We start from the raw sequence: 26,465 nt of genomic DNA on the forward strand, positions 1-26,465 counted from the left end.
CGACACCTATGAAACGAGGTAGGTGGGCTGGCGCCAGGCCGTAAATTGTAGAAGTTTACAGTTTGGTGACAGGCCAGGTGAATACCCAGAGCCTTTGCCTCTTCTTGGCTTTGTAAGAGTCTGGGGCATCGCCCGACTGCTTTTCCAGCCATGGTCTGTTTTTACGTAAAAATTACAAAGTTGAGACCATATTGTGATAGCCTTTTAGCCTGCCCCAAGAGGCGATTTTCCTGGTCCCCTTTCTTGTGTTTGTCCAGTGCCTTCAACTTTAGTCTATCATGCTGAATTAAACTGTAGTTAGCTGCATAGATTGCAGCGTCAGGTTTTAATTATCTATCACTGATCTGCTGAGAGCTTAGCCAGGTGGCAGAAAAAATGCTCTTGTGATATCTTCCTGTAACCCTGGGACAGCTTGGCATAGAGTTATAAAACTCTTTGTCTTGATATGTTATGTAGAATCAAGATTGAAATAGTATTTGTAAGTGGCCCAAAGGTGTTGCAGATAAGTTCTGATCTAAAAAGGAAGGGCACAGGCAGAGTTTAATTTTTGAAACAACTGTCTACTGTTGATGGCCGTTCCTTTCTTCATTTGAGGATATGCTGTAAAACGGAATTACATACTGAAAAGTTCAATTCCTGTTCTAATAAATATTAGATACAAAACGTTTCTGGCAAGTATTCACTTCCCAGTGTAAAAAGTCTTCTGTACACAAAACATAAACTATATTTTGGATACTTCTGTAGTGCTGAGACACCTAAAGGTCTTTTAGCTTTGAAAAGCTGCATGAATTCAAGCTGGGTGGTAGTACAAGTTGTTCATGTGAACGCTTTCTTAGATAGCCAGGCATTCAGGGCTCTTCTGAAAGTGATAGGTTCCGTTATCTCCCGTATGTGCTGCAAGAGGTTTTTCACTAAGTCTGGACCCCCGTCGAAGTTCATCGTCTGCTTAGAGTCTTACATGTGAACTGGGGAACAGTTAGGGGCATATCATCAAGCTGGTGATAAAAAATGATCGCCTAATTAGCAAGGTCACGCTAACGCGTGAAACCTTGCATTAGCGTCGGGATTCCTAACGCCCAGCTTTGCATCTCTAATGAGATGCAAAGTGGGCGTACCTGACCTGACATGACAGGAGAAATGTCGCTAAGCGACATTTCTCCTATCATCAAGGCCCACGCTATGAAGCATAGCGGCAGGAAAAGTAGCGATAACCCCTGTTATTGCTACTTTCCTTACGCCTGCTTCAGGACTGACTTAGCCATGGTATCCTATGTAAGGTGGATATCATGGCTAAGTTTGTGAGTCCCTATCAGCAAGCTAACGCCACACTTCGTGACATTATCGCTGGGTTTCCAGCGATAATCTCACGTTAGGCAGTTAGCGTTAGGATTTTTATCGTTTTTGAGATAAGCGTTGCTAATAGCACGTTATCTCAGCGATAATAATCCACGCTAGCCGGCGATAATTATCCTAGCGCTAAGTGCGCTTAGCGATAATTATCGCCGGTTGTTGCTGATATGCCCCTTAGTTTGTTTGGGGAAACTAATCAAAGATGTTGCCGTACATTTGATCTGTGGTGCAACTGTTCAAAATTTAAAGGTAGCTTGAATGCTACAACGTTTGTTTCCACGCTTGCAACCTTAGCAGGTCCCTTCTCGCTAGTGATCAGTGTCACTCTTTTGGCTGTTTGACAGATGCTAATCTGGACCAACTATTCGGATTAAAAATCATCTGTATGATCTTGTGGAACCTGCAGTTTTTTGAAGAATTTTCCAACTCTCCCTGTGGTACAGCATTGGGTCAGGAACAGGCAGGCTGAATTTGATTGGTTGCTGATTTAAAATATGCAAATTTATAAAGCAGTGTCTCACCAGGATCTATTGAGTAGGCTTTAATGTAAATAAAGGCGTATGCATGTGCATCTGTGGAATATTATCTTGTGGAGTAAAAAATATGTTTATATTTATATGTTTTTATTTCCGTTGATGATGCCGAACCTTGTCTTACTGTAAGTAGGAAGGGTTTCCACCCTTTCTGTCTGTGTGAGCTATAAAGAATTTTGTTAAGACTATACTTTCAGGGATCATTTCTATAGTTTTTAACTGAGGAAATGTGTTTGAAAGTGTCTGGTCTTCGCTAACCACGAGGAAGAATTGTAGTTTTCTCTTTTGGGCGTGAAGTGAGTGAACAGTGTTGCATTCATGTAGCTGCTGTTTGCTATTGATGATCGTTCCTGTTCCTTTCAGGAGGATTGGAGAAAGAGAACACAAACTGAGTGGTTAGCTTTTATTTTTGGGTGTAAGAAAGTCTTTCAGTTTCTAATTTCTTGTTTAGTTTGTCATTTCTTTTTTGATTTCTTTGGTTTCTTGTAATTAACTGTTGAGTATATGAATACTTATTCGAAGCTGTTGAGCTTTCTTGGACTTGTGGTTGTTGCAAGAGGTTCTCTTTGAAAGGCACCTCTCACCATCAGTTGATAATTTGGTATGTTATTTATAAAAAAAGCTTTGTTTTTCGAACATGGATAGTAAAGAGTACGTTTTAAATGGACTGTGCGTATGAGCTATTTGTAGAGCCTAGACTTCTGCAAGGCAACTACTGCTACTCAAAAGATTTATCACTCTTTCGAATAGACTGTTTAAAGAAACCTGCTAATGCTAGTTAGGCCGTTTAGAGTAAGAGGAAGCGTAACACCCTGGCTTCTTACAACTTACAAGGCTGCGGTGGATCTTAGACTGCTAAGGATGAAAAACTACTCCTATGGTATTTGTTAAAGTTTTCACAGGAATTCGTGCCGTGCAAAGCAGAAGTAAGGGACTGCGTCTGTTTACTTTTCATTATAAAAGCTTGCGTGCTCAGCACAAAATCGTGCAGCTCCCAACAAGCCCCCTGTGCAACCCTTAGTACATCAAGGGCTTGATGCATTCGAACTTTGGAATTTTGCAAGATCCATTGGGGGACAGAGGAGTTGCAACGATCGAATAATGGTCAGAACGAGCCACCTGCTCCAGCAAGTGCCATTTTTTTGGTTCTCCTGGTTCAAGTTAGAGTATTCTTACTTCATTGACTGGAATGTTGTGATATCAGTATAGACTTTCTGCCTCGGGTATCACATTGATTAAATGTTCTATCCCCTCGATATAGAAGCTCAGCTTTAACTTGAGTCTATAACTCAAACAGAGGGTATTTAATGACCATTGTAGCCCCCTGTAGCGTTGTCCTATGGTATTTTAGAACACTGGAAGATTGAGAGCCTCATGTAGAGAATCGGAATATCAGCTGGTTGTAAATAGTAAAATAAGTCCTGTGCCTTGAAAGTTCTATAGCTGTAATGGTTAGAACCCCAAATGCCACCATTTTGGATATCCACTATGCTGCGACACCTATGAAACGAGGTAGGTGGGCTGGCGCCAGGCCGTAAATTGTAGAAGTTTACAGTTTGGTGACAGGCCAGGTGAATACCCAGAGCCTTTGCCTCTTCTTGGCTTTGTAAGAGTCTGGGGCATCGCCCGACTGCTTTTCCAACCATGGTCTGTTTTTACGTAAAAATTACAAAGTTGAGACCATATTGTGATAGCCTTTTAGCCTGCCCCAAGAGGCGATTTTCCTGGTCCCCTTTCTTGTGTTTGTCCAGTGCCTTCAACTTTAGTCTATCATGCTGAATTAAACTTTAGTTAGCTGCATAGATTGCAGCGTCAGGTTTTAATTATCTATCACTGATCTGCTGAGAGCTTAGCCAGGTGGCAGAAAAAATGCTCTTGTGATATCTTCCTGTAACCCTTGGACAGCTTGGCATAGAGTTATAAAACTCTTTGTCTTGATATGTTATGTAGAATCAAGATTGAAATAGTATTTGTAAGTGGCCCAAAGGTGTTGCAGATAAGTTCTGATCTAAAAAGGAAGGGCACAGGCAGAGTTTAATTTTTGAAACAACTGTCTACTGTTGATGGCCGTTCCTTTCTTCATTTGAGGATATGCTGTAAAACGGAATTATATACTGAAAAGTTCAATTCCTGTTCTAATGAATATTAGATACAAAACGTTTCTGGCAAGTATTCACTTCCCAGTGTAAAAAGTCTTCTGTACACAAAACATAAACTATATTTTGGATACTTCTGTAGTGCTGAGACACCTAAAGGTCTTTTAGCTTTGAAAAGCTGCATGAATTCAAGCTGGGTGGTAGTACAAGTTGTTCATGTGAACGCTTTCTTAGATAGCCAGGCATTCAGGGCTCTTCTGAAAGTGATAGGTTCCGTTATCTCCCGTATGTGCTGCAAGAGGTTTTTCACTAAGTCTGGACCCCCGTCGAAGTTCATCGTCTGCTTAGAGTCTTACATGTGAACTGGGGAACAGTTAGGGGCATATCATCAAGCTGGTGATAAAAAATGATCGCCTAATTAGCAAGGTCACGCTAACGCGTGAAACCTTGCATTAGCGTCGGGATTCCTAACGCCCAGCTTTGCATCTCTAATGAGATGCAAAGTGGGCGTACCTGACCTGACATGACAGGAGAAATGTCGCTAAGCGACATTTCTCCTATCATCAAGGCCCACGCTATGAAGCATAGCGGCAGGAAAAGTAGCGATAACCCCTGTTATTGCTACTTTCCTTACGCCTCCTTCAGGACTGACTTAGCCATGGTATCCTATGTAAGGTGGATATCATGGCTAAGTTTGTGAGTCCCTATCAGCAAGCTAACGCCACACTTCGTGACATTATCGCTGGGTTTCCAGCGATAATCTCACGTTAGGCAGTTAGCGTTAGGATTTTTATCGTTTTTGAGATAAGCGTTGCTAATAGCACGTTATCTCAGCGATAATAATCCACGCTAGCCGGCGATAATTATCCTAGCGCAAAGTACGCTTAGCGATAATTATCGCCGGTTGTTGCTGATATGCCCCTTAGTTTGTTTGGGGAAACTAATCAAAGATGTTGCCGTACATTTGATCTGTGGTGCAACTGTTCAAAATTTAAAGGTAGCTTGAATGCTACAACGTTTGTTTCCACGCTTGCAACCTTAGCAGGTCCCTTCTCGCTAGTGATCAGTGTCACTCTTTTGGCTGTTTGACAGATGCTAATCTGGACCAACTATTCGGATTAAAAATCATCTGTATGATCTTGTGGAACCTGCAGTTTTTTGAAGAATTTTCCAACTCTCCCTGTGGTACAGCATTGGGTCAGGAACAGGCAGGCTGAATTTGATTGGTTGCTGATTTAAAATATGCAAATTTATAAAGCAGTGTCTCACCAGAATCTATTGAGTAGGCTTTAATGTAAATAAAGGCGTATGCATGTGCATCTGTGGAATATTATCTTGTGGAGTAAAAAATATGTTTATATTTATATGTTTTTATTTCCGTTGATGATGCCGAACCTTGTCTTACTGTAAGTAGGAAGGGTTTCCACCCTTTCTGTCTGTGTGAGCTATAAGGAATTTTGTTATGACTATACTTTCAGGGATCATTTCTATAGTTTTTAACTGAGGAAATGTGTTTGAAAGTGTCTGGTCTTCGCTAACCACGAGGAAGAATTGTAGTTTTCTCTTTTGGGCGTGAAGTGAGTGAACAGTGTTGCATTCATGTAGCTGCTGTTTGCTATTGATGATCGTTCTTGTTCCTTTCAGGAGGATTGGAGAAAGAGAACACAAACTGAGTGGTTAGCTTTTATTTTTGGGTGTAAGAAAGTCTATCAGTTTCTAATTTCTTGTTTAGTTTGTCATTTCTTTTTTGATTTCTTTGGTTTCTTGTAACTTAAGTGTTGAGTATATGAATACTTATTAGAAGCTGTTGAGCTTTCTTGGACTTGTGGTTTTTGCAAGAGGTTCTCTTTGAAAGGCACCTCTCACCATCAGTTGATAATTTGGTATGTTATTTATAAAAAAAGCTTTGTTTTTCGAACATGGATAGTAAAGAGTACGTTTTAAATGGACTGTGCGTATGAGCTATTTGTAGAGCCTAGACTTCTGCAAGGCAACTACTGCTACTCAAAAGATTTATCACTCTTTTGAATAGACTGTTTAAAGAAACCTGCTAATGCTAGTTAGGCCGTTTAGAGTAAGAGGAAGCGTAACACCCTGGCTTCTTACAACTTACAAGGCTGCGGTGGATCTTAGACTGCTAAGGATGAAAAACTACTCCTTTGGTATTTGTTAAAGTTTTCACAGGAATTCGTGCCGTGCAAAGCAGAAGTAAGGGACTGCGTCTGTTTACTTTTCATTATAAAAGCTTGCGTGCTCAGCACAAAATCTTGCAGCTCCCAACAAGCCCCTGTGCAACCCTTAGTGTATCAAGGGCTTGATGCATTCGAACTTTGGAATTTTGCAAGATCCATTGGGGACAGAGGAGTTGCAACGATCGAATAATGGTCAGAACGAGCCACCTGCTCCAGCAAGTGCCATTTTTTTGGTTCTCCTGGTTCAAGTTAGAGTATTCTTACTTCATTGACTGGAATGTTGTGATATCAGTATAGACTTTCTGCCTCGGGTATCACATTGATTAAATGTTCTATCCCCTCGATATAGAAGCTCAGCTTTAACTTGAGTCTATAACTCAAACAGAGAGTATTTAATGACCATTGTAGCCCCCTGTAGCGTTGTCCTATGGTATTTTAGAACACTGGAAGATTGAGAGCCTCATGTAGAGAATCGGAATATCAGCTGGTTGTAAATAGTAAAATAAGCCCTGTGCCTTGAAAGTTCTATAGCTGTAATGGTTAGAACCCCAAATGCCACCATTTTGGATATCCACTATGCTGCGACACCTATGAAACGAGGTAGGTGGGCTGGCGCCAGGCCGTAAATTGTAGAAGTTTACAGTTTGGTGACAGGCCAGGTGAATACCCAGAGCCTTTGCCTCTTCTTGGCTTTGTAAGAGTCTGGGGCATCGCCCGACTGCTTTTCCAGCCATGGTCTGTTTTTACGTAAAAATTACAAAGTTGAGACCATATTGTGATAGCCTTTTAGCCTGCCCCAAGTGGCGATTTTCCTGGTCCCCTTTCTTGTGTTTGTCCAGTGCCTTCAACTTTAGTCTATCATGCTGAATTAAACTTTAGTTAGCTGCATAGATTGCAGCGTCAGGTTTTAATTATCTATCACTGATCTGCTGAGAGCTTAGCCAGGTGGCAGAAAAAATGCTCTTGTGATATCTTCCTGTAACCCTTGGACAGCTTGGCATAGAGTTATAAAACTCTTTGTCTTGATATTTTATGTAGAATCAAGATTGAAATAGTATTTGTAAGTGGCCCAAAGGTGTTGCAGATAAGTTCTGATCTAAAAAGGAAGGGCACAGGCAGAGTTTAATTTTTGAAACAACTGTCTACCGTTGATGGCCGTTCCTTTCTTCATTTGAGGATATGCTGTAAAACGGAATTACATAATGAAAAGTTCAATTCCTGTTCTAATAAATATTAGATACAAAACGTTTCTGGCAAGTATTCACTTCCCAGTGTAAAAAGTCTTCTGTACACAAAACATAAACTATATTTTGGATACTTCTGTAGTGCTGAGACACCTAAAGGTCTTTTAGCTTTGAAAAGCTGCATGAATTCAAGCTGGGTGGTAGTACAAGTTGTTCATGTGAACGCTTTCTTAGATAGCCAGGCATTCAGGGCTCTTCTGAAAGTGATAGGTTCCGTTATCTCCCGTATGTGCTGCAAGAGGTTTTTCACTAAGTCTGGACCCCCGTCGAAGTTCATCGTCTGCTTAGAGTCTTACATGTGAACTGGGGAACAGTTAGGGGCATATCATCAAGCTGGTGATAAAAAATGATCGCCTAATTAGCAAGGTCACGCTAACGCGTGAAACCTTGCATTAGCGTCGGGATTCCTAACGCCCAGCTTTGCATCTCTAATGAGATGCAAAGTGGGCGTACCTGACCTGACATGACAGGAGAAATGTCGCTAAGCGACATTTCTCCTATCATCAAGGCCCACGCTATGAAGCATAGCGGCAGGAAAAGTAGCGATAACCCCTGTTATTGCTACTTTCCTTACGCCTGCTTCAGGACTGACTTAGCCATGGTATCCTATGTAAGGTGGATATCATGGCTAAGTTTGTGAGTCCCTATCAGCAAGCTAACGCCACACTTCGTGACATTATCGCTGGGTTTCCAGCGATAATCTCACGTTAGGCAGTTAGCGTTAGGATTTTTATCGTTTTTGAGATAAGCGTTGCTAATAGCACGTTATCTCAGCGATAATAATCCACGCTAGCCGGCGATAATTATCCTAGCGCTAAGTGCGCTTAGCGATAATTATCGCCGGTTGTTGCTGATATGCCCCTTAGTTTGTTTGGGGAAACTAATCAAAGATGTTGCCGTACATTTGATCTGTGGTGCAACTGTTCAAAATTTAAAGGTAGCTTGAATGCTACAACGTTTGTTTCCACGCTTGCAACCTTAGCAGGTCCCTTCTCGCTAGTGATCAGTGTCACTCTTTTGGCTGTTTGACAGATGCTAATCTGGACCAACTATTCGGATTAAAAATCATCTGTATGATCTTGTGGAACCTGCAGTTTTTTGAAGAATTTTCCAACTCTCCCTGTGGTACAGCATTGGGTCAGGAACAGGCAGGCTGAATTTGATTGGTTGCTGATTTAAAATATGCAAATTTATAAAGCAGTGTCTCACCAGGATCTATTGAGTAGGCTTTAATGTAAATAAAGGCGTATGCATGTGCATCTGTGGAATATTATCTTGTGGAGTAAAAAATATGTTTATATTTATATGTTTTTATTTCCGTTGATGATGCCGAACCTTGTCTTACTGTAAGTAGGAAGGGTTTCCACCCTTTCTGTCTGTGTGAGCTATAAAGAATTTTGTTAAGACTATACTTTCAGGGATCATTTCTATAGTTTTTAACTGAGGAAATGTGTTTGAAAGTGTCTGGTCTTCGCTAACCACGAGGAAGAATTGTAGTTTTCTCTTTTGGGCGTGAAGTGAGTGAACAGTGTTGCATTCATGTAGCTGCTGTTTGCTATTGATGATCGTTCCTGTTCCTTTCAGGAGGATTGGAGAAAGAGAACACAAACTGAGTGGTTAGCTTTTATTTTTGGGTGTAAGAAAGTCTTTCAGTTTCTAATTTCTTGTTTAGTTTGTCATTTCTTTTTTGATTTCTTTGGTTTCTTGTAACTTAACTGTTGAGTATATGAATACTTATTAGAAGCTGTTGAGCTTTCTTGGACTTGTGGTTTTTGCAAGAGGTTCTCTTTGAAAGGCACCTCTCACCATCAGTTGATAATTTGGTATGTTATTTATAAAAAAAGCTTTGTTTTTCGAACATGGATAGTAAAGAGTACGTTTTAAATGGACTGTGCGTATGAGCTATTTGTAGAGCCTAGACTTCTGCAAGGCAACTACTGCTACTCAAAAGATTTATCACTCTTTCGAATAGACTGTTTAAAGAAACCTGCTAATGCTAGTTAGGCCGTTTAGAGTAAGAGGAAGCGTAACACCCTGGCTTCTTACAACTTACAAGGCTGCGGTGGATCTTAGACTGCTAAGGATGAAAAACTACTCCTATGGTATTTGTTAAAGTTTTCACAGGAATTCGTGCCGTGCAAAGCAGAAGTAAGGGACTGCGTCTGTTTACTTTTCATTATAAAAGCTTGCGTGCTCAGCACAAAATCTTGCAGCTCCCAACAAGCCCCCTGTGCAACCCTTAGTACATCAAGGGCTTGATGCATTCGAACTTTGGAATTTTGCAAGATCCATTGGGGGACAGAGGAGTTGCAACGATCGAATAATGGTCAGAACGAGCCACCTGCTCCAGCAAGTGCCATTTTTTTGGTTCTCCTGGTTCAAGTTAGAGTATTCTTACTTCATTGACTGGAATGTTGTGATATCAGTATAGACTTTCTGCCTCGGGTATCACATTGATTAAATGTTCTATCCCCTCGATATAGAAGCTCAGCTTTAACTTGAGTCTATAACTCAAACAGAGGGTATTTAATGACCATTGTAGCCCCCTGTAGCGTTGTCCTATGGTATTTTAGAACACTGGAAGATTGAGAGCCTCATGTAGAGAATCGGAATATCAGCTGGTTGTAAATAGTAAAATAAGTCCTGTGCCTTGAAAGTTCTATAGCTGTAATGGTTAGAACCCCAAATGCCACCATTTTGGATATCCACTATGCTGCGACACCTATGAAACGAGGTAGGTGGGCTGGCGCCAGGCCGTAAATTGTAGAAGTTTACAGTTTGGTGACAGGCCAGGTGAATACCCAGAGCCTTTGCCTCTTCTTGGCTTTGTAAGAGTCTGGGGCATCGCCCGACTGCTTTTCCAACCATGGTCTGTTTTTACGTAAAAATTACAAAGTTGAGACCATATTGTGATAGCCTTTTAGCCTGCCCCAAGAGGCGATTTTCCTGGTCCCCTTTCTTGTGTTTGTCCAGTGCCTTCAACTTTAGTCTATCATGCTGAATTAAACTTTAGTTAGCTGCATAGATTGCAGCGTCAGGTTTTAATTATCTATCACTGATCTGCTGAGAGCTTAGCCAGGTGGCAGAAAAAATGCTCTTGTGATATCTTCCTGTAACCCTTGGACAGCTTGGCATAGAGTTATAAAACTCTTTGTCTTGATATGTTATGTAGAATCAAGATTGAAATAGTATTTGTAAGTGGCCCAAAGGTGTTGCAGATAAGTTCTGATCTAAAAAGGAAGGGCACAGGCAGAGTTTAATTTTTGAAACAACTGTCTACTGTTGATGGCCGTTCCTTTCTTCATTTGAGGATATGCTGTAAAACGGAATTATATACTGAAAAGTTCAATTCCTGTTCTAATGAATATTAGATACAAAACGTTTCTGGCAAGTATTCACTTCCCAGTGTAAAAAGTCTTCTGTACACAAAACATAAACTATATTTTGGATACTTCTGTAGTGCTGAGACACCTAAAGGTCTTTTAGCTTTGAAAAGCTGCATGAATTCAAGCTGGGTGGTAGTACAAGTTGTTCATGTGAACGCTTTCTTAGATAGCCAGGCATTCAGGGCTCTTCTGAAAGTGATAGGTTCCGTTATCTCCCGTATGTGCTGCAAGAGGTTTTTCACTAAGTCTGGACCCCCGTCGAAGTTCATCGTCTGCTTAGAGTCTTACATGTGAACTGGGGAACAGTTAGGGGCATATCATCAAGCTGGTGATAAAAAATGATCGCCTAATTAGCAAGGTCACGCTAACGCGTGAAACCTTGCATTAGCGTCGGGATTCCTAACGCCCAGCTTTGCATCTCTAATGAGATGCAAAGTGGGCGTACCTGACCTGACATGACAGGAGAAATGTCGCTAAGCGACATTTCTCCTATCATCAAGGCCCACGCTATGAAGCATAGCGGCAGGAAAAGTAGCGATAACCCCTGTTATTGCTACTTTCCTTACGCCTACTTCAGGACTGACTTAGCCATGGTATCCTATGTAAGGTGGATATCATGGCTAAGTTTGTGAGTCCCTATCAGCAAGCTAACGCCACACTTCGTGACATTATCGCTGGGTTTCCAGCGATAATCTCACGTTAGGCAGTTAGCGTTAGGATTTTTATCGTTTTTGAGATAAGCGTTGCTAATAGCACGTTATCTCAGCGATAATAATCCACGGTAGCCGGCGATAATTATCTTAGCGCAAAGTACGCTTAGCGATAATTATCGCCGGTTGTTGCTGATATGCCCCTTAGTTTGTTTGGGGAAACTAATCAAAGATGTTGCCGTACATTTGATCTGTGGTGCAACTGTTCAAAATTTAAAGGTAGCTTGAATGCTACAACGTTTGTTTCCACGCTTGCAACCTTAGCAGGTCCCTTCTCGCTAGTGATCAGTGTCACTCTTTTGGCTGTTTGACAGATGCTAATCTGGACCAACTATTCGGATTAAAAATCATCTGTATGATCTTGTGGAACCTGCAGTTTTTTGAAGAATTTTCCAACTCTCCCTGTGGTACAGCATTGGGTCAGGAACAGGCAGGCTGAATTTGATTGGTTACTGATTTAAAATATGCAAATTTATAAAGCAGTGTCTCACCAGAATCTATTGAGTAGGCTTTAATGTAAATAAAGGCGTATGCATGTGCATCTGTGGAATATTATCTTGTGGAGTAAAAAATATGTTTATATTTATATGTTTTTATTTCCGTTGATGATGCCGAACCTTGTCTTACTGTAAGTAGGAAGGGTTTCCACCCTTTCTGTCTGTGTGAGCTATAAGGAATTTTGTTATGACTATACTTTCAGGGATCATTTCTATAGTTTTTAACTGAGGAAATGTGTTTGAAAGTGTCTGGTCTTCGCTAACCACGAGGAAGAATTGTAGTTTTCTCTTTTGGGCGTGAAGTGAGTGAACAGTGTTGCATTCATGTAGCTGCTGTTTGCTATTGATGATCGTTCTTGTTCCTTTCAGGAGGATTGGAGAAAGAGAACACAAACTGAGTGGTTAGCTTTTATTTTTGGGTGTAAGAAAGTCTATCAGTTTCTAATTTCTTGTTTAGTTTGTCATTTCTTTTTTGATTTCTTTGGTTTCTTGTGACTTAAGTGTTGAGTATATGAATACTTATTAGAAGCTGTTGAGCTTTCTTGGACTTGTGGTTTTTGCAAGAGGTTCTCTTTGAAAGGCACCTCTCACCATCAGTTGATAATTTGGTATGTTATTTATAAAAAAAGCTTTGTTTTTCGAACATGGATAGTAAAGAGTACGTTTTAAATGGACTGTGCGTATGAGCTATTTGTAGAGCCTAGACTTCTGCAAGGCAACTACTGCTACTCAGAAGATTTATCACTCTTTTGAATAGACTGTTTAAAGAAACCTGCTAATGCTAGTTAGGCCGTTTAGAGTAAGAGGAAGCGTAACACCCTGGCTTCTTACAACTTACAAGGCTGCGGTGGATCTTAGACTGCTAAGGATGAAAAACTACTCCTTTGGTATTTGTTAAAGTTTTCACAGGAATTCGTGCCGTGCAAAGCAGAAGTAAGGGACTGCGTCTGTTTACTTTTCATTATAAAAGCTTGCGTGCTCAGCACAAAATCTTGCAGCTCCCAACAAGCCCCTGTGCAACCCTTAGTGTATCAAGGGCTTGATGCATTCGAACTTTGGAATTTTGCAAGATCCATTGGGGACAGAGGAGTTGCAACGATCGAATAATGGTCAGAACGAGCCACCTGCTCCAGCAAGTGCCATTTTTTTGGTTCTCCTGGTTCAAGTTAGAGTATTCTTACTTCATTGACTGGAATGTTGTGATATCAGTATAGACTTTCTGCCTCGGGTATCACATTGATTAAATGTTCTATCCCCTCGATATAGAAGCTCAGCTTTAACTTGAGTCTATAACTCAAACAGAGGGTATTTAATGACCATTGTAGCCCCCTGTAGCGTTGTCCTATGGTATTTTAGAACACTGGAAGATTGAGAGCCTCATGTAGAGAATCGGAATATCAGCTGGTTGTAAATAGTAAAATAAGCCCTGTGCCTTGAAAGTTCTATAGCTGTAATGGTTAGAACCCCAAATGCCACCATTTTGGATATCCACTATGCTGCGACACCTATGAAACGAGGTAGGTGGGCTGGCGCCAGGCCGTAAATTGTAGAAGTTTACAGTTTGGTGACAGGCCAGGTGAATACCCAGAGCCTTTGCCTCTTCTTGGCTTTGTAAGAGTCTGGGGCATCGCCCGACTGCTTTTCCAGCCATGGTCTGTTTTTACGTAAAAATTACAAAGTTGAGACCATATTGTGATAGCCTTTTAGCCTGCCCCAAGTGGCGATTTTCCTGGTCCCCTTTCTTGTGTTCGTCCAGTGCCTTCAACTTTAGTCTATCATGCTGAATTAAACTTTAGTTAGCTGCATAGATTGCAGCGTCAGGTTTTAATTATCTATCACTGATCTGCTGAGAGCTTAGCCAGGTGGCAGAAAAAATGCTCTTGTGATATCTTCCTGTAACCCTTGGACAGCTTGGCATAGAGTTATAAAACTCTTTGTCTTGATATTTTATGTAGAATCAAGATTGAAATAGTATTTGTAAGTGGCCCAAAGGTGTTGCAGATAAGTTCTGATCTAAAAAGGAAGGGCACAGGCAGAGTTTAATTTTTGAAACAACTGTCTACTGTTGATGGCCGTTCCTTTCTTCATTTGAGGATATGCTGTAAAACGGAATTACATACTGAAAAGTTCAATTCCTGTTCTAATAAATATTAGATACAAAACGTTTCTGGCAAGTATTCACTTCCCAGTGTAAAAAGTCTTCTGTACACAAAACATAAACTATATTTTGGATACTTCTGTAGTGCTGAGACACCTAAAGGTCTTTTAGCTTTGAAAAGCTGCATGAATTCAAGCTGGGTGGTAGTACAAGTTGTTCATGTGAACGCTTTCTTAGATAGCCAGGCATTCAGGGCTCTTCTGAAAGTGATAGGTTCCGTTATCTCCCGTATGTGCTGCAAGAGGTTTTTCACTAAGTCTGGACCCCCGTCGAAGTTCATCGTCTGCTTAGAGTCTTACATGTGAACTGGGGAACAGTTAGGGGCATATCATCAAGCTGGTGATAAAAAATGATCGCCTAATTAGCAAGGTCACGCTAACGCGTGAAACCTTGCATTAGCGTCGGGATTCCTAACGCCCAGCTTTGCATCTCTAATGAGATGCAAAGTGGGCGTACCTGACCTGACATGACAGGAGAAATGTCGCTAAGCGACATTTCTCCTATCATCAAGGCCCACGCTATTAAGCATAGCGGCAGGAAAAGTAGCGATAACCCCTGTTATTGCTACTTTCCTTACGCCTGCTTCAGGACTGACTTAGCCATGGTATCCTATGTAAGGTGGATATCATGGCTAAGTTTGTGAGTCCCTATCAGCAAGCTAACGCCACACTTCGTGACATTATCGCTGGGTTTCCAGCGATAATCTCACGTTAGGCAGTTAGCGTTAGGATTTTTATCGTTTTTGAGATAAGCGTTGCTAATAGCACGTTATCTCAGCGATAATAATCCACGCTAGCCGGCGATAATTATCCTAGCGCTAAGTGCGCTTAGCGATAATTATCGCCGGTTGTTGCTGATATGCCCCTTAGTTTGTTTGGGGAAACTAATCAAAGATGTTGCCGTACATTTGATCTGTGGTGCAACTGTTCAAAATTTAAAGGTAGCTTGAATGCTACAACGTTTGTTTCCACGCTTGCAACCTTAGCAGGTCCCTTCTCGCTAGTGATCAGTGTCACTCTTTTGGCTGTTTGACAGATGCTAATCTGGACCAACTATTCGGATTAAAAATCATCTGTATGATCTTGTGGAACCTGCAGTTTTTTGAAGAATTTTCCAACTCTCCCTGTGGTACAGCATTGGGTCAGGAACAGGCAGGCTGAATTTGATTGGTTGCTGATTTAAAATATGCAAATTTATAAAGCAGTGTCTCACCAGGATCTATTGAGTAGGCTTTAATGTAAATAAAGGCGTATGCATGTGCATCTGTGGAATATTATCTTGTGGAGTAAAAAATATGTTTATATTTATATGTTTTTATTTCCGTTGATGATGCCGAACCTTGTCTTACTGTAAGTAGGAAGGGTTTCCACCCTTTCTGTCTGTGTGAGCTATAAAGAATTTTGTTAAGACTATACTTTCAGGGATCATTTCTATAGTTTTTAACTGAGGAAATGTGTTTGAAAGTGTCTGGTCTTCGCTAACCACGAGGAAGAATTGCAGTTTTCTCTTTTGGGCGTGAAGTGAGTGAACAGTGTTGCATTCATGTAGCTGCTGTTTGCTATTGATGATCGTTCCTGTTCCTTTCAGGAGGATTGGAGAAAGAGAACACAAACTGAGTGGTTAGATTTTATTTTTGGGTGTAAGAAAGTCTATCAGTTTCTAATTTCTTGTTTAGTTTGTCATTTCTTTTTTGGTTTCTTTGGTTTCTTGTAACTTAACTGTTGAGTATATGAATACTTATTAGAAGCTGTTGAGCTTTCTTGGACTTGTGGTTTTTGCAAGAGGTTCTCTTTGAAAGGCACCTCTCACCATCAGTTGATAATTTGGTATGTTATTTATAAAAAAAGCTTTGTTTTTCGAACATGGATAGTAAAGAGTACATTTTAAATGGACTGTGCGTATGAGCTATTTGTAGAGCCTAGACTTCTGCAAGGCAACTACTGCTACTCAAAAGATTTATCACTCTTTCGAATAGACTGTTTAAAGAAACCTGCTAATGCTAGTTAGGCCGTTTAGAGTAAGAGGAAGCGTAACACCCTGGCTTCTTACAACTTACAAGGCTGCGGTGGATCTTAGACTGCTAAGGATGAAAAACTACTCCTTTGGTATTTGTTAAAGTTTTCACAGGAATTCGTGCGGTGCAAAGCAGAAGTAAGGGACTGCGTCTGTGTACTTTTCATTATAAAAGCTTGCGTGCTCAGCACAAAATCTTGCAGCTCCCAACAAGCCCCTGTGCAACCCTTAGTACATCAAGGGCTTGATGCATTCGAACTTTGGAATTTTGCAAGATCCATTGGGGGACAGAGGAGTTGCAACGATCGAATAATGGTCAGAACGAGCCACCTGCTCCAGCAAGTGCCATTTTTTTGGTTCTCCTGGTTCAAGTTAGAGTATTCTTACTTCATTGACGGGAATGTTGTGATATCAGTATAGACTTTCTGCCTCGGGTATCACATTGATTAAATGTTCTATCCCCTCGATATAGAAGCTCAGCTTTAACTTGAGTCTATAACTCAAACAGAGGGTATTTAATGACCATTGTAGCCCCCTGTAGCGTTGTCCTATGGTATTTTAGAACACTGGAAGATTGAGAGCCTCATGTAGAGAATCGGAATATCAGCTGGTTGTAAATAGTAAAATAAGCCCTGTGCCTTGAAAGTTCTATAGCTGTAATGGCTAGAACCCCAAATGCCACCATTTTGGATATCCACTATGCTGCGACACCTATGAAACGAGGTAGGTGGGCTGGCGCCAGGCCGTAAATTGTAGAAGTTTACAGTTTGGTGACAGGCCAGGTGAATACCCAGAGCCTTTGCCTCTTCTTGGCTTTGTAAGAGTCTGGGGCATCGCCCGACTGCTTTTCCAGCCATGGTCTGTTTTTACGTAAAAATTACAAAGTTGAGACCATATTGTGATAGCCTTTTAGCCTGCCCCAAGAGGCGATTTTCCTGGTCCCCTTTCTTGTGTTTGTCCAGTGCCTTCAACTTTAGTCTATCATGCTGAATTAAACTTTAGTTAGCTGCATAGATTGCAGCGTCAGGTTTTAATTATCTATCACTGATCTGCTGAGAGCTTAGCCAGGTGGCAGAAAAAATGCTCTTGTGATATCTTCCTGTAACCCTTGGACAGCTTGGCATAGAGTTATAAAACTCTTTGTCTTGATATGTTATGTAGAATCAAGATTGAAATAGTATTTGTAAGTGGCCCAAAGGTGTTGCAGATAAGTTCTGATCTAAAAAGAACGGCACAGGCAGAGTTTAATTTTTGAAACAACTGTCTACTGTTGATGGCCGTTCCTTTCTTCATTTGAGGATATGCTGTAAAACGGAATTATATACTGAAAAGTTCAATTCCTGTTCTAATAAATATTCGATACAAAACGTTTCTGGGAAGTATTCACTTCCCAGTGTAAAAAGTCTTCTGTACACAAAACATAAACTATATTTTGGATACTTCTGTAGTTCTGAGACACCTAAAGGTCTTTTAGCTTTGAAAAGCTGCATGAATTCAAGCTGGGTGGTAGTACAAGTTGTTCATGTGAACGCTTTCTTAGATAGCCAGGCATTCAGGGCTCTTCTGAAAGTGATAGGTTCCGTTATCTCCCGTATGTGCTGCAAGAGGTTTTTCACTAAGTCTGGACCCCCGTCGAAGTTCATCGTCTGCTTAGAGTCTTACATGTGAACTGGGGAACAGTTAGGGGCATATCATCAAGCTGGTGATAAAAAATGATCGCCTAATTAGCAAGGTCACGCTAACGCGTGAAACCTTGCATTAGCGTCGGGATTCCTAACGCCCAGCTTTGCATCTCTAATGAGATGCAAAGTGGGCGTACCTGACCTGACATGACAGGAGAAATGTCGCTAAGCGTCATTTCTCATATCATCAAGGCCCACGCTATGAAGCATAGCGGCAGGAAAAGTAGCGATAACCCCTGTTATTGCTACTTTCCTTACGCCTGCTTCAGGACTGACTTAGCCATGGTATCCTATGTAAGGTGGATATCATGGCTAAGTTTGTGAGTCCCTATCAGCAAGCTAACGCCACACTTCGTGACATTATCGCTGGGTTTCCAGCGATAATCTCACGTTAGGCAGTTAGCGTTAGGATTTTTATCGTTTTTGAGATAAGCGTTGCTAATACCACGTTATCTCAGCGATAATAATCCACGCTAGCCGGCGATAATTATCCTAGCGCAAAGTACGCTTAGCGATAATTATCGCCGGTTGTTGCTGATATGCCCCTTAGTTTGTTTGGGGAAACTAATCAAAGATGTTGCCGTACATTTGATCTGTGGTGCAACTGTTCAAAATTTAAAGGTAGCTTGAATGCTACAACGTTTGTTTCCACGCTTGCAACCTTAGCAGGTCCCTTCTCGCTAGTGATCAGTGTCACTCTTTTGGCTGTTTGACAGATGCTAATCTGGACCAACTATTCGGATTAAAAATCATCTGTATGATCTTGTGGAACCTGCAGTTTTTTGAAGAATTTTCCAACTCTCCCTGTGGTACAGCATTGGGTCAGGAACAGGCAGGCTGAATTTGATTGGTTGCTGATTTAAAATATGCAAATTTATAAAGCAGTGTCTCACCAGAATCTATTGAGTAGGCTTTAATGTAAATAAAGGCGTATGCATGTGCATCTGTGGAATATTATCTTGTGGAGTAAAAAATATGTTTATATTTATATGTTTTTATTTCCGTTGATGATGCCGAACCTTGTCTTACTGTAAGTAGGAAGGGTTTCCACCCTTTCTGTCTGTGTGAGCTATAAGGAATTTTGTTATGACTATACTTTCAGGGATCATTTCTATAGTTTTTAACTGAGGAAATGTGTTTGAAAGTGTCTGGTCTTCGCTAACCACGAGGAAGAATTGTAGTTTTTTCTTTTGGGCGTGAAGTGAGTGAACAGTGTTGCATTCATGTAGCTGCTGTTTGCTATTGATGATCGTTCTTGTTCCTTTCAGGAGGATTGGAGAAAGAGAACACAAACTGAGTGGTTAGATTTTATTTTTGGGTGTAAGAAAGTCTATCAGTTTCTAATTTCTTGTTTAGTTTGTCATTTCTTTTTTGGTTTCTTTGGTTTCTTGTAACTTAACTGTTGAGTATATGAATACTTATTAGAAGCTGTTGAGCTTTCTTGGACTTGTGGTTTTTGCAAGAGGTTCTCTTTGAAAGGCACCTCTCACCATCAGTTGATAATTTGGTATGTTATTTATAAAAAAAGCTTTGTTTTTCGAACATGGATAGTAAAGAGTACATTTTAAATGGACTGTGCGTATGAGCTATTTGTAGAGCCTAGACTTCTGCAAGGCAACTACTGCTACTCAAAAGATTTATCACTCTTTCGAATAGACTGTTTAAAGAAACCTGCTAATGCTAGTTAGGCCGTTTAGAGTAAGAGGAAGCGTAACACCCTGGCTTCTTACAACTTACAAGGCTGCGGTGGATCTTAGACTGCTAAGGATGAAAAACTACTCCTTTGGTATTTGTTAAAGTTTTCACAGGAATTCGTGCCGTGCAAAGCAGAAGTAAGGGACTGCGTCTGTTTACTTTTCATTATAAAAGCTTGCGTGCTCAGCACAAAATCTTGCAGCTCCCAACAAGCCCCTGTGCAACCCTTAGTGTATCAAGGGCTTGATGCATTCGAACTTTGGAATTTTGCAAGATCCATTGGGGACAGAGGAGTTGCAACGATCGAATAATGGTCAGAACGAGCCACCTGCTCCAGCAAGTGCCATTTTTTTGGTTCTCCTGGTTCAAGTTAGAGTATTCTTACTTCATTGACTGGAATGTTGTGATATCAGTATAGACTTTCTGCCTCGGGTATCACATTGATTAAATGTTCTATCCCCTCGATATAGAAGCTCAGCTTTAACTTGAGTCTATAACTCAAACAGAGGGTATTTAATGACCATTGTAGCCCCCTGTAGCGTTGTCCTATGGTATTTTAGAACACTGGAAGATTGAGAGCCTCATGTAGAGAATCGGAATATCAGCTGGTTGTAAATAGTAAAATAAGCCCTGTGCCTTGAAAGTTCTATAGCTGTAATGGTTAGAACCCCAAATGCCACCATTTTGGATATCCACTATGCTGCGACACCTATGAAACGAGGTAGGTGGGCTGGCGCCAGGCCGTAAATTGTAGAAGTTTACAGTTTGGTGACAGGCCAGGTGAATACCCAGAGCCTTTGCCTCTTCTTGGCTTTGTAAGAGTCTGGGGCATCGCCCGACTGCTTTTCCAGCCATGGTCTGTTTTTACGTAAAAATTACAAAGTTGAGACCATATTGTGATAGCCTTTTAGCCTGCCCCAAGTGGCGATTTTCCTGGTCCCCTTTCTTGTGTTTGTCCAGTGCCTTCAACTTTAGTCTATCATGCTGAATTAAACTTTAGTTAGCTGCATAGATTGCAGCGTCAGGTTTTAATTATCTATCACTGATCTGCTGAGAGCTTAGCCAGGTGGCAGAAAAAATGCTCTTGTGATATCTTCCTGTAACCCTTGGACAGCTTGGCATAGAGTTATAAAACTCTTTGTCTTGATATGTTATGTAGAATCAAGATTGAAATAGTATTTGTAAGTGGCCCAAAGGTGTTGCAGATAAGTTCTGATCTAAAAAGAACGGCACAGGCAGAGTTTAATTTTTGAAACAACTGTCTACTGTTGATGGCCGTTCCTTTCTTCATTTGAGGATATGCTGTAAAACGGAATTATATACTGAAAAGTTCAATTCCTGTTCTAATAAATATTCGATACAAAACGTTTCTGGGAAGTATTCACTTCCCAGTGTAAAAAGTCTTCTGTACACAAAACATAAACTATATTTTGGATACTTCTGTAGTTCTGAGACACCTAAAGGTCTTTTAGCTTTGAAAAGCTGCATGAATTCAAGCTGGGTGGTAGTACAAGTTGTTCATGTGAACGCTTTCTTAGATAGCCAGGCATTCAGGGCTCTTCTGAAAGTGATAGGTTCCGTTATCTCCCGTATGTGCTGCAAGAGGTTTTTCACTAAGTCTGGACCCCCGTCGAAGTTCATCGTCTGCTTAGAGTCTTACATGTGAACTGGGGAACAGTTAGGGGCATATCATCAAGCTGGTGATAAAAAATGATCGCCTAATTAGCAAGGTCACGCTAACGCGTGAAACCTTGCATTAGCGTCGGGATTCCTAACGCCCAGCTTTGCATCTCTAATGAGATGCAAAGTGGGCGTACCTGACCTGACATGACAGGAGAAATGTCGCTAAGCGTCATTTCTCATATCATCAAGGCCCACGCTATGAAGCATAGCGGCAGGAAAAGTAGCGATAACCCCTGTTATTGCTACTTTCCTTACGCCTGCTTCAGGACTGACTTAGCCATGGTATCCTATGTTGGTGGATATCATGGCTAAGTTTGTGAGTCCCTATCAGCAAGCTAACGCCACACTTCGTGACATTATCGCTGGGTTTCCAGCGATAATCTCACGTTAGGCAGTTAGCGTTAGGATTTTTATCGTTTTTGAGATAAGCGTTGCTAATACCACGTTATCTCAGCGATAATAATCCACGCTAGCCGGCGATAATTATCCTAGCGCAAAGTACGCTTAGCGATAATTATCGCCGGTTGTTGCTGATATGCCCCTTAGTTTGTTTGGGGAAACTAATCAAAGATGTTGCCGTACATTTGATCTGTGGTGCAACTGTTCAAAATTTAAAGGTAGCTTGAATGCTACAACGTTTGTTTCCACGCTTGCAACCTTAGCAGGTCCCTTCTCGCTAGTGATCAGTGTCACTCTTTTGGCTGTTTGACAGATGCTAATCTGGACCAACTATTCGGATTAAAAATCATCTGTATGATCTTGTGGAACCTGCAGTTTTTTGAAGAATTTTCCAACTCTCCCTGTGGTACAGCATTGGGTCAGGAACAGGCAGGCTGAATTTGATTGGTTGCTGATTTAAAATATGCAAATTTATAAAGCAGTGTCTCACCAGAATCTATTGAGTAGGCTTTAATGTAAATAAAGGCGTATGCATGTGCATCTGTGGAATATTATCTTGTGGAGTAAAAAATATGTTTATATTTATATGTTTTTATTTCCGTTGATGATGCCGAACCTTGTCTTACTGTAAGTAGGAAGGGTTTCCACCCTTTCTGTCTGTGTGAGCTATAAGGAATTTTGTTATGACTATACTTTCAGGGATCATTTCTATAGTTTTTAACTGAGGAAATGTGTTTGAAAGTGTCTGGTCTTCGCTAACCACGAGGAAGAATTGTAGTTTTTTCTTTGGGTGTGAAGTGAGTGAACAGTGTTGCATTCATGTAGCTGCTGTTTGCTATTGATGATCGTTCTTGTTCCTTTCAGGAGGATTGGAGAAAGAGAACACAAACTGAGTGGTTAGATTTTATTTTTGGGTGTAAGAAAGTCTATCAGTTTCTAATTTCTTGTTTAGTTTGTCATTTCTTTTTTGGTTTCTTTGGTTTCTTGTAACTTAACTGTTGAGTATATGAATACTTATTAGAAGCTGTTGAGCTTTCTTGGACTTGTGGTTTTTGCAAGAGGTTCTCTTTGAAAGGCACCTCTCACCATCAGTTGATAATTTGGTATGTTATTTATAAAAAAAGCTTTGTTTTTCGAACATGGATAGTAAAGAGTACATTTTAAATGGACTGTGCGTATGAGCTATTTGTAGAGCCTAGACTTCTGCAAGGCAACTACTGCTACTCAAAAGATTTATCACTCTTTCGAATAGACTGTTTAAAGAAACCTGCTAATGCTAGTTAGGCCGTTTAGAGTAAGAGGAAGCGTAACACCCTGGCTTCTTACAACTTACAAGGCTGCGGTGGATCTTAGACTGCTAAGGATGAAAAACTACTCCTTTGGTATTTGTTAAAGTTTTCACAGGAATTCGTGCCGTGCAAAGCAGAAGTAAGGGACTGCGTCTGTTTACTTTTCATTATAAAAGCTTGCGTGCTCAGCACAAAATCTTGCAGCTCCCAACAAGCCCCTGTGCAACCCTTAGTGTATCAAGGGCTTGATGCATTCGAACTTTGGAATTTTGCAAGATCCATTGGGGACAGAGGAGTTGCAACGATCGAATAATGGTCAGAACGAGCCACCTGCTCCAGCAAGTGCCATTTTTTTGGTTCTCCTGGTTCAAGTTAGAGTATTCTTACTTCATTGACTGGAATGTTGTGATATCAGTATAGACTTTCTGCCTCGGGTATCACATTGATTAAATGTTCTATCCCCTCGATATAGAAGCTCAGCTTTAACTTGAGTCTATAACTCAAACAGAGGGTATTTAATGACCATTGTAGCCCCCTGTAGCGTTGTCCTATGGTATTTTAGAACACTGGAAGATTGAGAGCCTCATGTAGAGAATCGGAATATCAGCTGGTTGTAAATAGTAAAATAAGCCCTGTGCCTTGAAAGTTCTATAGCTGTAATGGTTAGAACCCCAAATGCCACCATTTTGGATATCCACTATGCTGCGACACCTATGAAACGAGGTAGGTGGGCTGGCGCCAGGCCGTAAATTGTAGAAGTTTACAGTTTGGTGACAGGCCAGGTGAATACCCAGAGCCTTTGCCTCTTCTTGGCTTTGTAAGAGTCTGGGGCATCGCCCGACTGCTTTTCCAGCCATGGTCTGTTTTTACGTAAAAATTACAAAGTTGAGACCATATTGTGATAGCCTTTTAGCCTGCCCCAAGTGGCGATTTTCCTGGTCCCCTTTCTTGTGTTTGTCCAGTGCCTTCAACTTTAGTCTATCATGCTGAATTAAACTTTAGTTAGCTGCATAGATTGCAGCGTCAGGTTTTAATTATCTATCACTGATCTGCTGAGAGCTTAGCCAGGTGGCAGAAAAAATGCTCTTGTGATATCTTCCTGTAACCCTTGGACAGCTTGGCATAGAGTTATAAAACTCTTTGTCTTGATATGTTATGTAGAATCAAGATTGAAATAGTATTTGTAAGTGGCCCAAAGGTGTTGCAGATAAGTTCTGATCTAAAAAGGAAGGGCACAGGCAGAGTTTAATTTTTGAAACAACTGTCTACTGTTGATGGCCGTTCCTTTCTTCATTTGAGGATATGCTGTAAAACGGAATTACATACTGAAAAGTTCAATTCCTGTTCTAATAAATATTAGATACAAAACGTTTCTGGCAAGTATTCACTTCCCAGTGTAAAAAGTCTTCTGTACACAAAACATAAACTATATTTTGGATACTTCTGTAGTGCTGAGACACCTAAAGGTCTTTTAGCTTTGAAAAGCTGCATGAATTCAAGCTGGGTGGTAGTACAAGTTGTTCATGTGAACGCTTTCTTAGATAGCCAGGCATTCAGGGCTCTTCTGAAAGTGATAGGTTCCGTTATCTCCCGTATGTGCTGCAAGAGGTTTTTCACTAAGTCTGGACCCCCGTCGAAGTTCATCGTCTGCTTAGAGTCTTACATGTGAACTGGGGAACAGTTAGGGGCATATCATCAAGCTGGTGATAAAAAATGATCGCCTAATTAGCAAGGTCACGCTAACGCGTGAAACCTTGCATTAGCGTCGGGATTCCTAACGCCCAGCTTTGCATCTCTAATGAGATGCAAAGTGGGCGTACCTGACCTGACATGACAGGAGAAATGTCGCTAAGCGACATTTCTCCTATCATCAAGGCCCACGCTATGAAGCATAGCGGCAGGAAAAGTAGCGATAACCCCTGTTATTGCTACTTTCCTTACGCCTGCTTCAGGACTGACTTAGCCATGGTATCCTATGTAAGGTGGATATCATGGCTAAGTTTGTGAGTCCCTATCAGCAAGCTAACGCCACACTTCGTGACATTATCGCTGGGTTTCCAGCGATAATCTCACGTTAGGCAGTTAGCGTTAGGATTTTTATCGTTTTTGAGATAAGCGTTGCTAATAGCACGTTATCTCAGCGATAATAATCCACGCTAGCCGGCGATAATTATCCTAGCGCTAAGTGCGCTTAGCGATAATTATCGCCGGTTGTTGCTGATATGCCCCTTAGTTTGTTTGGGGAAACTAATCAAAGATGTTGCCGTACATTTGATCTGTGGTGCAACTGTTCAAAATTTAAAGGTAGCTTGAATGTACAACGTTTGTTTCCACGCTTGCAACCTTAGCAGGTCCCTTCTCGCTAGTGATCAGTGTCACTCTTTTGGCTGTTTGACAGATGCTAATCTGGACCAACTATTCGGATTAAAAATCATCTGTATGATCTTGTGGAACCTGCAGTTTTTTGAAGAATTTTCCAACTCTCCCTGTGGTACAGCATTGGGTCAGGAACAGGCAGGCTGAATTTGATTGGTTGCTGATTTAAAATATGCAAATTTATAAAGCAGTGTCTCACCAGGATCTATTGAGTAGGCTTTATTGTAAATAAAGGCGTATGCGTGTGCATCTGTGGAATATTATCTTGTGGAGTAAAAAATATGTTTATATTTATATGTTTTTATTTCCGTTGATGATGCCGAACCTTGTCTTACTGTAAGTAGGAAGGGTTTCCACCCTTTCTGTCTGTGTGAGCTATAAAGAATTTTGTTAAGACTATACTTTCAGGGATCATTTCTATAGTTTTTAACTGATGAAATGTGTTTGAAAGTGTCTGGTCTTCGCTAACCACGAGGAAGAATTGCAGTCTTCTCTTTTGGGCGTGAAGTGAGTGAACAGTGTTGCATTCATGTAGCTGCTGTTTGCTATTGATGATCGTTCCTGTTCCTTTCAGGAGGATTGGAGAAAGAGAACACAAACTGAGTGGTTAGATTTTATTTTTGGGTGTAAGAAAGTCTATCAGTTTCTAATTTCTTGTTTAGTTTGTCATTTCTTTTTTGGTTTCTTTGGTTTCTTGTAACTTAACTGTTGAGTATATGAGTACTTATTAGAAGCTGTTGAGCTTTCTTGGACTTGTGGTTTTTGCAAGAGGTTCTCTTTGAAAGGCACCTCTCACCATCAGTTGATAATTTGGTATGTTATTTATAAAAAAAGCTTTGTTTTTCGAACATGGATAGTAAAGAGTACATTTTAAATGGACTGTGCGTATGAGCTATTTGTTGAGCCTAGACTTCTGCAAGGCAACTACAGCTACTCAAAAGATTTATCACTCTTTCGAATAGACTGTTTAAAGAAACCTGCTAATGCTAGTTAGGCCGTTTAGAGTAAGAGGAAGCGTAACACCCTGGCTTCTTACAACTTACAAGGCTGCGGTGGATCTTAGACTGCTAAGGATGAAAAACTACTCCTTTGGTATTTGTTAAAGTTTTCACAGGAATTCGTGCGGTGCAAAGCAGAAGTAAGGGACTGCGTCTGTGTACTT

The 26,465-nt window shown here is 40.8% G+C and overlaps 8 non-coding genes across 8 annotated transcripts; all 8 read left to right on the plus strand.

The window, feature by feature from the left end:
• Positions 1–2,064: 2,064 nt before the first annotated feature.
• Positions 2,065–2,280, plus strand: LOC146858503 (small nucleolar RNA U3). Its single transcript, XR_014980550.1, has one exon. It is a non-coding gene; the product is annotated as a small nucleolar RNA U3 (small nucleolar RNA).
• A 3,161-nt stretch (positions 2,281–5,441) lies between these two features.
• LOC146858504 (small nucleolar RNA U3) lies at positions 5,442–5,657 on the plus strand. The gene has a single exon (XR_014980148.1). It is a non-coding gene; the product is annotated as a small nucleolar RNA U3 (small nucleolar RNA).
• A 3,160-nt stretch (positions 5,658–8,817) lies between these two features.
• LOC146858505 (small nucleolar RNA U3) lies at positions 8,818–9,033 on the plus strand. The gene has a single exon (XR_014980551.1). It is a non-coding gene; the product is annotated as a small nucleolar RNA U3 (small nucleolar RNA).
• A 3,162-nt stretch (positions 9,034–12,195) lies between these two features.
• LOC146858506 (small nucleolar RNA U3) lies at positions 12,196–12,411 on the plus strand. Its single transcript, XR_014980149.1, has one exon. It is a non-coding gene; the product is annotated as a small nucleolar RNA U3 (small nucleolar RNA).
• Positions 12,412–15,571: 3,160 nt separating this feature from the next.
• Positions 15,572–15,787, plus strand: LOC146858507 (small nucleolar RNA U3). Its single transcript, XR_014980613.1, has one exon. It is a non-coding gene; the product is annotated as a small nucleolar RNA U3 (small nucleolar RNA).
• Positions 15,788–18,947: 3,160 nt separating this feature from the next.
• Positions 18,948–19,163, plus strand: LOC146858508 (small nucleolar RNA U3). Its single transcript, XR_014980199.1, has one exon. It is a non-coding gene; the product is annotated as a small nucleolar RNA U3 (small nucleolar RNA).
• Positions 19,164–22,321: 3,158 nt separating this feature from the next.
• LOC146858509 (small nucleolar RNA U3) lies at positions 22,322–22,536 on the plus strand. The gene has a single exon (XR_014980259.1). It is a non-coding gene; the product is annotated as a small nucleolar RNA U3 (small nucleolar RNA).
• Positions 22,537–25,695: 3,159 nt separating this feature from the next.
• LOC146858510 (small nucleolar RNA U3) lies at positions 25,696–25,911 on the plus strand. Its single transcript, XR_014980599.1, has one exon. It is a non-coding gene; the product is annotated as a small nucleolar RNA U3 (small nucleolar RNA).
• The last annotated feature ends 554 nt before the right edge of the window (positions 25,912–26,465 follow it).

This window comes from Triturus cristatus, chromosome 3_2 (genome assembly GCF_964204655.1).
Source record: "Triturus cristatus chromosome 3_2, aTriCri1.1, whole genome shotgun sequence".
Classification (NCBI taxonomy): Eukaryota; Metazoa; Chordata; class Amphibia; order Caudata; family Salamandridae; genus Triturus; species Triturus cristatus.